The following is a 13,133-nucleotide window of genomic DNA, read 5'->3' as shown; positions in this document are numbered from 1 at the left end:
TATGTAGGTTATTTTAACAGGGGAATGTTCTTGAATAGATTTACCTGTCTGCTATTCCCATGATCACGCCTACTACAGATTGCAATGTTATGTTCACTTAAAAAATAAGCTTTATAAATCCTTCATAAGGAATTAATGGCCTGCAGCCCAAAGCACTTATTGTCTGTTTCTTAAATGTTTCCAGCATAACAGTCTTTCCTTTGGATCTTAATTTCCCACAATACATACAACAGTCCCCTACTCTTTGTTAGCATGAATTCAAGCACCTACCTATACTAAAATTCTACTTGTTGATCCTTTTCCCTTGTACCAATCTGGCAAACATTTCAATATTACGAAAATATGTTTTTTTTAAAAAAAAATCATCATTATCTACACATTTCTAGAAAATGCCAAAAACATTTTAAAAGGGTAGCTATGTTTGATCTGCATGTTTTGATACTGTGTGTATAGTTTAAGCACGATTCTCTAAAAATGAATGGAAAGATTTAGTGGATTTTTAAAAGCATATCTATAATCTAAATCAGTGTTTCTCAACCTTGGTGACTTTAAGTCCTATGGACTTCAACTCCCAGAATCCCCCAGCCAGCATAGCTGGCTGGGGGATTCTGGGAGTTAAAGTCCACAGGACTTAAAGTCACCAAGGTTGAGAAACACTGATCTAAATTGTCAGGAAAGCCTTTAAGTATAAAGTCCATGTTTTATTTTGTTTGTCATCGTTTAACAATAACATATTGTTATATATTTGATTGCAAATAAATAAAGCATGCCTTCATAATTCTTTAACATATATTTGACAGTATAGTATTGGTTCTGTCTGGAAATCAGTGAAAACTGTCCTCAGTCTAAGGCACCTGTTAGCAACTTTTTGCTTAGTTGTTTTTTATGTGTATTCAAGGTTTTCCCCCCTCTTCTACTCAATCATGTCCAATTTTTGAAGATTGCCTGGACAAATCTCTGGAAGATTCGCAAAGGTTTTTCAGACGTGGTTTACCATTGCCTCATTCTTAGGGCTGAGAGAAAGTAACTGGTCTAAGGTCATACCCCTGACTCTGTGCCTGAAGAACGTACTCTCTCCTCACTAGAACTCACAACTCTCCTAGTTTCTAACCTGATGCCATAGCCATTACTCCAAACTGTCTCTCTTTATTCACGTTATCAAATGATAAACTAAGGAGGGGAAATTTATCCTAACATTCAACTAAATGTTTTACTAGACATTACAAGTATGTTTCATTTTCTTATAATTTTCAAGCAAATACTGTAACATAAAGCCTCTCCCTATATATATTCAAGTAGTGATCCTAAGTAATCTAATAATCCCACAACTTTACCAATGAGAAATACATAATTATCAGAATCCAAATTCTTAGATTTAATAGTACCTGATAACATACTACAGTATCTTATAATTGGAATAACATTTGGCTTGTTATCCTTCAGAACAAAGATATGCTATTGTTTGCAATTATTGCACAAATACCTTATGTTGACTCAGCCTGATATAATTGATCTGAAGTTAATAGGAATGAAGTCTCTCTATTTAAAATCAGAATATAGTTTAGACAAAAGAACTAAACTTATTTGAACAAAATTTCTGATTTTAGTCAAAGATAGACACCACAGATTTAACCAATAGCAACTTAAAATTAAGGTACTCTGTTTTATTAACAATATCCAGTATTGTTAAAACAGCAAAGAGAGAAAGTAGTCCACAGGCCCCCTCTTACCTACTAGCAAACTTTGTAGAATAGTTTCCCAGGTAGAAATGGATAATTTTTAGCATCCATAAGAACCTAAACATTTATAAATGTAAATCCAATCAAGTTAACCAGATGCAATAGACTAATGCTTCTATATGAGCTTAATAATGTCTATCAGCATCAGTTATGGACATTACCTTTTCATAATTTCTGAGAAGTTATATTTATTTTGTTTTCCTTTATATACTTTTAATTTCAAACATTGCATATTGAAAATGTGCCATCCTGTTTGAGTGTAGCTAAATTATATTATTTTGGGAAAGTAATTCCAGTGTATTCCAGACAGAAGCGATGCTTGCTTATGAAAGGTTGTTTTGGTTATTTTATATTTTTCCAAGTCTATCTAATTTTCTTGAGAAGGACTAACTCAATCCTACTCAAAACCAAAAGATCTATAACATGCTTGGGGTTATAACTGTCATCCATTATCACTATTATATATGGATCAAAGCCATAAATATGTTTGCATGGAATAAGGCATTTGTTAATGTATGGTGTTCCTCTGAATTGACTTCAACTATTTGTACAGTCGTATGGTTGCAGTTAATTGCTCTTCTGAAAGCATGGGGAACATATGATTATATACATAAGAATTTCAAAAATTGCCATGTACTACATCTGTTATATTGTTTGAATTTTGCTCATTTTCCTAAATACAATTGAGGCATGAAATGATGTTAGCACTGGTGCGGTGTATTATCAAACTTAACAGTATACTTTGATTTTCCTTATTCAAACAGGGGCCAGATGGGTTACCAATGCCTGGTTGCTGGCAAAAGGTAAGATTACTCAAATACTTTTATGCTTTCCATTTTAATCTCTTCAATATTATATACGATCAAGCATCAGTAGGCAAAATGGCACCTGTCAACCCAAGGAAAGAATATAAACAAATGAAGAAAAAAGAATTGCTGCTTTCAGTAATGCGGCAGGAAGAATGGAAAAACAACCTCTCTCCCTCCTTTTACTCCTATAAACTGAGAGTATTTTATTCTGTGGGAAGAACTCCACTTTATCCAGTTTAGTATTGTTTGTACAGTTGAAACATATATTTGAATACTACTAATATTGCTAAAATGTTTTTCTTTGTTTCTTTGCAGTGATGAATTTAACTTTGCAAGCATGAAGTTGTGTATATAATACATCACCTCCAGTATTTATAATTGAAAATGGAAGCATTGGTTTTACAAGTTTGAAATATGTTTACATAGCACTGCTTCTATTTGTTTGTAGTAGTCATGTGTATATATGGCTGCAATCTGGCAAATATAAACTGTGCAATAAATGTACAGAATCCAAATATTCTGTCTACAGAGCTAATCCCAATAGAGTGATCATTCATAGACATTTGAATTATTTCTGTAGTTTTCCTTTTTTACATTTTGGGATTATTATTATTTTTTTACTTTTATTTTTTTGGTTGCAGTCTTGTTTTATTTGGCTTGTGAACAAGCGTGGAGAAGAAGTGCCATGAATTAGGTTACATTAATTTGTGACCACAAATGAACTTGATAATAGATTGCCATTGGAATATAATGATTCTGTTGCTGTGTTCACCCTCATAAGCTCTATCACTGCTCCATTTCCCAAACTTGCTTGAGCAAAAGCATGATTTGTGTGCTAAAACAGCTTGTTGTGCTACAATGGTTGCTTGCTGTCATATGCTACAATGGCTGTTTGCTGCCAATTTCACCTGACACGTTGAATTGTTCTTTCTATCATCTCAAGGGAGTCACACCATGGCTTATTGCAAAAAAATGATACAAGGAGATTAAGACAAAGCTCTTGAATTTGGAGGGAACTTCAGTTCCTTCTGACGGTGAATGGCCTTCAGTCTTCTGGGTTATGAAACCATCTTTGTGAAAAAGAAGGATGATACCTGTTCATCAGCCTCTGTTTGCTTGCATTGCTCACAGTCAAGAAGCATGGATTTCCACACATGTTGGATAGTTTTACCAAGAATGAAAGAAGATGAAGATCATGCTTTATGAGTAAGATGATAGAGTTGCAGAGACATCAAATGGATCATTCAATGATAGGTCTTAGTATCAACTGGTGGACAATGTAATATTCAAAGACTGCTACAATATGTGTTTCACATGTTGTATTTTCAAGATGATAGAAGAAGTGCTTTGACAAAGGTCACCATAAAATGCCTTCTTCTCATATAATGAAATGCGGTTGACTTTTCATGGTTTGCCATTTGGATTTTAGAAATTCCTGTGCAATGGCATATGCATGTACGGGCTTGGAGAATATATTTAATTATAATTGATCAATGGTTAAAGCAAATAGCCTCTTTGCTTTCATGCTTATAGACATTCACGTTTTGAAGAACATATTTGTGTTTAATTTTTTTCAGCATTTGTTTAGACATATATAAGGACTTCTCCAAAAGTAAAGCTCTTTTTTTAAAACTTGTTCATCTATTCATTTTTTAAAAATTATACTACATCACTGCTGGGGTTCCAGGACCCAAATAGTATGGAATTGGTAGGAGCTACAGCATAGGCTACTTTGTATCTCAAATATATTGCTATTTTCATCTTAATTTTTGTAATGTTTCTGTTTTGAATCCTTCTATTTAATATGTTTATATTTAAGCTTATATTCTAATGTATACTTGAAGGCATTCTAAGAAATGAATTAATGTTGCTAATTATTTTGCTGGGGGAGGAAGAAATACTGTTATTGTTCATATGGTCATTACATTTAATGAATGTTCTGTAACTTTTTAAAGGTCTGACCAAATAAGAAATTCCAAAAAAAAGTCAGAGGGATATTTTAAAACTAGATTAACAAATAAACATCCATTGCTGAAAAAAATCATTTTTATCAGCTTGTAAATGGAATTATATTTATCACCGTACCAAATATTAGTTAAATCTCAGTACTATTTTTACCCTTAGTATATCCCTTACTTCCTTTTTTAAATTTAATTTTTTGTTTACAGATCATTTGTGCACTACCCAGAATCTACTGGAGATGAGTGGCCAATAAATATAAATAATAATTAATAAAACAATATATGTATAGCATTTTTATTGCTTTTTTTGAACTAAGGATCTTTTCCTCAATATTGAAGCTTTCACATTAACATTTTAGCAAGTGTTTCAGTCATAACCTCTCAACAGCAGAGGAAAAAAGATTTAGTGCTCAGGAAATTCAGAGAAATGAATGCCTGCTTTTAATAAATATTTTCTTGTAGTTTTATTATATTTTTTATCAAAATTTGTCCTGTCTGCATGGAAAGGTAGAATTGAAATTTTTGAAATGCAAAAATAGGAAAAATTAGTCTGTGTATGCATGTATAATTGCGTACACACACATAAATACACGTATTTCAGTATATATTAACATACACTTTATCCATGTAATGCAGATCATTTGTTTGTAAGATAGAAACTCCTTTCTCTTTTTGCATAGAATATTCATCCTCAAACATTTTCCCAAATCTACTCTGAAGAGTTGTCCAATTATCCAAGAAAAAGATTATGTCTGTGGAGCTAATGGTAGCGAGAGAAACAATTACCTCCATTTTTTCTGGTTGATGGATAATGTTGAATTCCATGCATACACTTCCTGTATATTAATCTTTGTTAGGTGTGTAACATCAGGACCATATATAAAGTTCCAATTAAACTGATTTATTATTACTCATTCCTATTGCACAGAAGCTTAAATAATGGTTACCATTATTTTGTCATTAGAATCAACTGAATTCAAGAGGGATTGGATTTACCATAGTCTATATGTGGATACATAGAAACTATAAACTGATTCTTCTTTTGGCTCTGCCACTCCTTTTCCTACAATCTTTTATGCATTTCTCTGTAATGTAAACTATTTCTTACTCTATCTTCTCAAACCCTATTCATTTAAATTTAGATCTGATCAGATATTACTCATATGTAAGCATAATGGACAAGCACTGGGCTGTACATTCCTAACAAATTATTTATGAGGATCATTACAGTCTGAATGGCCACAGTAAAAATAAACTTAGGTGCCATTTACAAATTATTTTTTAAGTTCTTTTTCCTCCACTTCATAGGAGTTTACCTATAAAATAAAATGCCTGGGACTATCATTAAACATTACCTTTCTTTTTATGTTTGTAAAGCTAATAATACTAGCTCTATGAATACAAGATGAGGAAGTAGAATAGTTGGGCTGCATGGAAATATCAAACCTGTGGCTTTACCTATGGCCAAGCATACTAATCAAAAATAGAAAATCGTTGTGGTGATCCCTTCAGAAAATCAGGCCTTTGACCCTGGTTTTTTTGTTAGTTTATTTTTCAGTTGATATTTAAATGAGTTAATGATAGGATATCAATCACTAAGTTTAAAATGCAATTGAACACTTACAAATGTTTATCAATCTGTGGGCAGGTTGATGGAAAAGAATCTAGTCTGTACCGAAATTAACAATATATGGACTGAGAATATGAGCATGTAGCCATAAATTAACAGAAGCAGCAATTTGTCTTATAACAGCTGTAATTTTCCAGCTGTAGCAATCATTGCAAATGTTTGCTGATCTTTTTAAAAAAAACACTTGCTGTTTCAGGCTATTCATAGATTAATTCTTATTTATATTGTTAAAATCAGTTCCATTGTATTGATACCATTGTGCTAACTCTACATGCTAATCTGACTCGTTAGATTTTGAAGTAAAAGGAGATACCACAATGGTGCCTGGTTCCTAAAAATCCCTGTTAAAAACAAAAATGTGCTTAGTCTGGCTATGTAGTTGTTTTCTGAAGACTTGTTCATAAAGGTTCTGAAGACCTTTATGTTGATATTTAAGAATTAGTTTGGTGCTAAAATGTTTTCCATTCTTCTTGCAAAGTTCCTCCAAGTTAATCATTTATGCTAATATATTACAGTTTAAATTGCATTTTTTTCTCTTGTTTTTAAACTTTCTAATTTTTGTCTTACAATAATATAGATTTTTTGTTGCCTATTTTTGTTTTTATATCCTGACTGGAGACAATATATATTTGTTTACTTCCCGTTTCTAATTTTCCTTATTACTTTATTTTTTGAAGTTTTCCCTCCCAGCAACATTTATTGGGTAGTGTTTTTCAGAGGTACAAAGAAATAACATATTTTTGATTCATCTTTCCTGAAATCCCTTAAGGTGTTTCATTTTCAGGTCCACAAAAAGAAGTATTATGTGTAGAAGATATAATAGTAAGCATAAAGTGACAACCATCGCTCATAATATCTAAAGCTAAATATTTCCTTTCCTGATTTTATCTCATTGCTAATTTAGAAAAACAGACTAATATATTGCTTTCCACTATATAAATAAAACACATAGCAATATCAATATAAATCTTATCAAGTATACCAAAATCTCTACCAGCAACTTGTTTAATGTATTCAGTTAAATAGGATGATAAGAAGAGAAGTATATGTAATGCAGTGGACTTGCAGAGATATTCTCTTGTGATGAGGTTAATCACCTCAAGGAAACTTGGCCTATGTTCTGAAGTGATAGTATGTACTCTAGTCTTTAATATTTATAAACTATTTAAAAGAGAAGCACTGAAAAAGGTAACTCCTGTTTACCTTTATCTGTGTCATTAAAAACTTGAATAACGTCCTCTCCAGACAGTATTACGTAGAGTGCTGAAAATCTGTTTGAATGCTTCACTTTTGCTGAAATAAAAAGTGCCAAAATATTAAGACGCTTTAAGAAATAGGCCAGAGACAATCTAGGAATCAAATTGGACATCCCTGATGGCCAGTTGGAATGCCTGGATGAAGCCTTATTTTTATAGGGTATTGGTAGCCATAAGAATATGTTATTCGATTTGTTTGTATAACAGAACTGTTTTGTATCATAATTTTAAGTGGAAATGGAATAATGGACATCTTCAGATATGTAAGGTTAATATTATACATTTTTTGCAAGCCTCCTAATTATCATTACTATTTTATTATGTGATTTTAGCTGTACATCTGCATCTTTTGTCTATTAATGATTTACAATTTTCATACAATAAGCTATACTGTACCTTAGAAAAAATACATATTATGAGAAGTTAGCAGGCATTCTTTGTTCTGGAATGTCAGCTATTAATATTGTTATTAAGTGCTGAAGGTTTTTTTTCTTACCCGTTTTTTTTCCCTATATGGTAAGAGTCATATAGCAAAAACCCACCAAATCCTTTTGGATCATGGTGGTTTAAAACAACAACAACTAATAAATAAATGGTTCATTCATATTGATTTGAATGGTAAATTTGAAATGGTTTTTTTCAGCCTATCTGAAGGCTGGCTAAATATAGAGAAATGTTTTCTCAATACAGCTGTCTGAACATTAGATAAAGTTTTCCAAACAATTAAACAATGGACAGACCGGAAAAATTATTTTTAAAAAAATTACTGTTGAAAGGCATCTTTCTTTTTCTTCAGAGAATAGGGGCCTTATTCAGATCTTACTATATATGTTTAAATGAAAATTCAGCAGTTTCCACAGTTATATTTGGTACTGGTGATATTTTAAAAACATTTCATTTGGGGTTGAATGTATGTTTTTTTAACATATTCTTAACGTTGTCCGAGCTTGTCCTGGACCACTATCTTGAAGAAGTGAAATGGAACAAATGGTCATCTCTAATGTTCATACAAGCCAATGGGCTTGTTCATTGTGGATATTATGCCATTGTACATGTTGGGAAACTATAATAATTTACAACCTATTTTTAAAGATGTATGTATCTGGTTTGGGGTTAGGTTGTTTTTGTTTATTTGTCTGCTTGCTTTGGAAAATATTGTATTTTATTTGCTTTTTTACTTTTTTATAAAGTATCTGTATGTGCAGGTATTTCCATATTTCATAATGATATCTGTTAAAAGCAGAAATCTGCTATTTGGGGAAAATTATTCCTACTTGGAAGAAATCATTAATACTCTAAGCCATTTTCATATCCCATTCTAGGTATAATATCATGGTTAAAAACAATATGTGTTCAAATAGTTGTAAGATTTAAGTCACCATTTTTATCTGATATTAATTTTTGAATTGTTGTAGCCTCTGGTTCAGAATTAAAGCAAGACTGAGCTTTATCAAATAGGATGATTCATTTTCTTTTTAAAAAAAATTCTGGTTCTTCTTATGCTTATAAATGTTTTAATTGCTCCTGTTTTAGTTTTGTATTTGGTTTTTGTCCCAACTTTGTGAGAAGTTGAACTTCAGAATTATTTTTACACTATTTATGACTTATTTTCATAATGTAAAAAGTGTGTAATTATTAAACTCTTATCTCTGAGATTGGTTATCCATGTTGTAAACATTATTTGCTTGTCTTTGGTTGTAAAAATATGCAATTCTTAAAAAAAGTTTTCCTGAACTATATTTCTTTGGTAGTCTCCTATGAAATGTATTAATCTGAAAGGTTTTTGACTTAAAACCCATTATGTTTCAAAATTCTCTTGTATAAACCTGACTGTTTTGCCACTTTCAGTATGCAATGTAAAGAATGATTTGCAGTAGATAATGAAGACATAATTCCTATAACATTGGGATAATTTTATAAAAGGGCGAATTCACAATGGTTTTAATCATTCAACTCCATTGTGAGGTAATCTCAGGAGAAATAACTACTAAAAGAATGTCCTACGAAGTCCTACTAGAATTGGGGCTGATCTAAGAGTTGGAGGACAATCCATGCATGTTCCAATAAATTCTTAGCAACCAGGCAGATGCTAAATTTACTTCTGATGTATAAATTGCTTCCTCTTATTCCAGGAAATATTAGTTCATACATTACTGAGGCATTGCACAAGTTATTAAAAAAATAACACTGTTCTCTTTTTATCCAAATAAAAATCACATTTCTGACATTTTACAAGATCATAGAAAAATGCTATCTTTTAAATGCATCCAGTATTCAATATACAGCTCAATATTTCCATAATAATTCACCACATTTAATATTTCATAAAATAACCCATATATTTTAGATAAATAGATGGGAACAGGAGAATCTGGAACCCACATATCTGTTAGTCCTATCCTAATCCAAATGCAACTTGAATATAGAAAAGAAATATGGATAATTGAACCACCCATTCTCCCTTCAAGATACATATATTGTTTCATAATGTACATATTCTGGATATTACACATAATGCATATATTGATGCAGAAGTGCTGACTTAATATGAAGAGGAAAGCAAAACAAAAATCATTTTATAAGCTTTACAGAATAGAATATTCAGTTATTTCTGGATATTAGAACTTTGTTCCCAGTAGCATTTTCATTATATTGCCTTGTTTTGATGAATGACACAAGGGGAGGGATATGGAGAAAAGGAAAAAGAAAGACAAGGAGAATGTGCAGTCTTATTCCAGTTCATTACTTATGACTACAATTGAACCCAAAATTTCTGTTGCTAAGTGGGATATTTGTTAAGCAAGTTTTGCCCCATTTTATCACCTTTCTTGCCACAATTGTTAATTGAATCACTGCAGCTGTTAAGTTAGTAGCTCGGTTGATAGATGGATCTGGATTCCTCTTTGACTTGGTTTGTCAGAAGGTCGTCAAATGTGATCACATGACATTGGGACATTGCAACCATCATAAATATGAGTCAGTTGCCAAGCATCTGAATTTTGATCACATGACTGTGAGGATGGCTGTAAGTGAAAAATAGTCATGTCACTTTTTTCAGTGCTGTTGTAACTTTGAACAGTCCTTAAACAAACTTTTTAAAGTGAAAGACTACCTGTATATAAAGCAGAAATGTAGAGATCCTGCCTGCTCTTCACATTCAGAAAGGCTTAAGATATACTCGATCATCATGCATACAACTTTCTTAGCTCAGCTGATATGTAGACTGATCTTCTTTACAAATGAATTGCTTCTTTAGAAACTGAGTTGAATTTTAAATAACATAGGACTTATGATAAAATCTCAGCTAAGCATACTAACAAATAGACTATAACATGTACATTGTAGCTGTTTGCAAGAATATTGGCTGTAAATGAAAAATATGCATGTGGGAGGTCTTATGAGTTCATCTAAATTAAAAACTTCCTTCTCCAGGCTTACTAGCTGCTTATTGTGCTTTATGAATAACATGGGTGATATCTCACCAACAGGTGGCAGATGCTGACAAGGAACCATATAACACTTGTTTATTTTCTGATAAACTTTGAAAAAAGTACTTCAACTTTGTTGCTTTTTATTTATATTAGGATCAGTATCCACTATCCATATTTGGGAATTAGATCCTGGGAACTGGCAGGAAGGAAAGGAGCCCAGTAATTTGCTTGAAATTTTCAGAAAGTGGAAAATTATAAACAGAAAAACAATACGCTTGTCTGTTAGAAAGTAAGTGTGTGTGTGTCTGATGAGGGAGAGGGAGAGGGAGGGAGAAGAGGGAGGGAGAGAACATATGACTCAATTTTTGATTCTGGGAAACCATCTAGACAACTCTGCTGTTTTTGTGGCAAGATTTCAGAGGTGGTTTATCATTACCTCCTTCCCAGGCTGAAAGACAATCATTGGCCTAGAACTCATGATCACCTGGTTTCTAGCCTCGTGTCTTAACTATTACACAATAGTGAGACTCTTTTGAGTGATTTAATGAAATTAAAACTGACTCATATTAAGTGATATGAATATTCTTTAAAATAATCAGTGATACCCTTCTTCTGTAAAAAGGACAGAAGGTATCTAGCATATACAGGTACCTGTTCCCATGCCAGAGTCAACCAAATTAACCCAACTTCCAAGGAGTCCATTGGCGGGGATGGGTATTTTTGTATCTAGAAAGTTTTGAACCCTGATATAACTAAGACAAGTTACATGTGGTGTGGTGTGCCAAAAAGTCATTTCAATTACTGTAAGCTACTAGAAAAACAGGAATGACTTGGAAACAGAAAGAACTGTGAGGTTTTAGTGTGCTAACCAAAATATTATCATCATGCTAAACAGTCCTATTCTTCCAGGTGTTGAATAATTCCATGGATATAAGTGGGAGGCTAACAAGAAATAGGCTCAGTATGATATTATCAGCATAATGTCTTATTAACAAATATCTGTGATCTTTGATGCTTGATTTCCTAACATTCAAATGTAATATGGAAAACTTTCACATGCTCTCTAAGACTCTCTTCATATAAGATTGGTTAGTGTTCTGAAGAACCAATATTCTTTTGATTCGGGACAGTGATTAATGGAATGGTTTAGAGGGGAAGTCATGGATCCAAACTCAACTTGAAGTTCTTAGGAGAATAAGATGGAATTTAAGTAATTAATTGCAAGTATGGTAAAATGAGTAAGATGTCGTTTTACAAATAAATAAAATAAATAAAAGCAATTCTCATCAGATATTTATAGGTTTTATCAATATATCTCCATTGGGATTGGATTCCTCTTTCTCTGAATGAGACACTTTTATTCTTTTGCTTAGGTTTCTTCTCTTTTTATATTACTGGTACACTTTGCTGCGCCTCTTGCCCTCAGTTTATTTACTTACAGTATGTATGCTCTGTACTTGAATCAGGTTGATAAAGACACTTAACAAATCAGTGAGAGCAAGATACAAATCTGAAGGCAAATTAAACATCTTTCTTATAGCCTTTGACCTGCCTTTGCAGCAGGAAAACAGAAATTGTTTGGTACAGCAATTCATTATCAGGGGGGAAAACCAATAAGACAATAAGATAACATATCTAATCAAATGTTGCACAACTGTATGGCTTTATGAAAATACCTGAATGTAGAGTTTGCATCCCTTAAAAAGAAATAAACGTAAAAGGTCTCAAGATGACCCTCAAATTTAGAGTTGATTGGGAACGTCAAAGCATGTTTTGAGGACACCTAAAAAGAACACTTTATGAGGACATGGGCAAAATGATCCCTGGATCCACAAGAATCATTTCTTTGTAAATAAGGAGTCCTTTGAAATCTTCCCACCAGCAGTGTTGAAGGGAGGGCATCAAAGCAAACTCTGGAAAAGATCCATCTATATTTACTTACGGTTAGAGTGTATAGATATCCCTTGGTAAAGGTCTTGCAGCTGACAATAGAATTGAGGAGCATTTTAGCAATCCAAATCCTTCATTCTTTTACTCTTGATTTGGCCTTTTCTAGATTTAAATGGCCTAAATTCAACAGCGATGCCAAGATTGCAAAGTTCTTCCAAACGGGTACAGTCCCAGTAGCTCTTTGAACAATAGCAGAGGTATCCAACGTGAAGGGTCAAATGCAATACTGAGCCCTGAAATTAGAATTATGCCCCAGGACTGAGCCTTAAGAATACTTGGTACCAGAAGTGGTGTTCTACCATTTCAGACTGGGTCACCCAAACTGGTAGCGGAAATCATGGGTAGCTTCCCCCACCA

Source organism: Thamnophis sirtalis, unplaced genomic scaffold, assembly GCF_051295495.1.
Source record: "Thamnophis sirtalis isolate CommonGarterSnake01/CBP01778 unplaced genomic scaffold, rThaSir2_p1.2 scaffold_10, whole genome shotgun sequence".
NCBI lineage: Eukaryota > Metazoa > Chordata > Lepidosauria > Squamata > Natricidae > Thamnophis > Thamnophis sirtalis.
The sequence above is the reverse complement of the archived record's forward strand: the minus strand, read 5'-3'. Positions refer to the sequence as shown.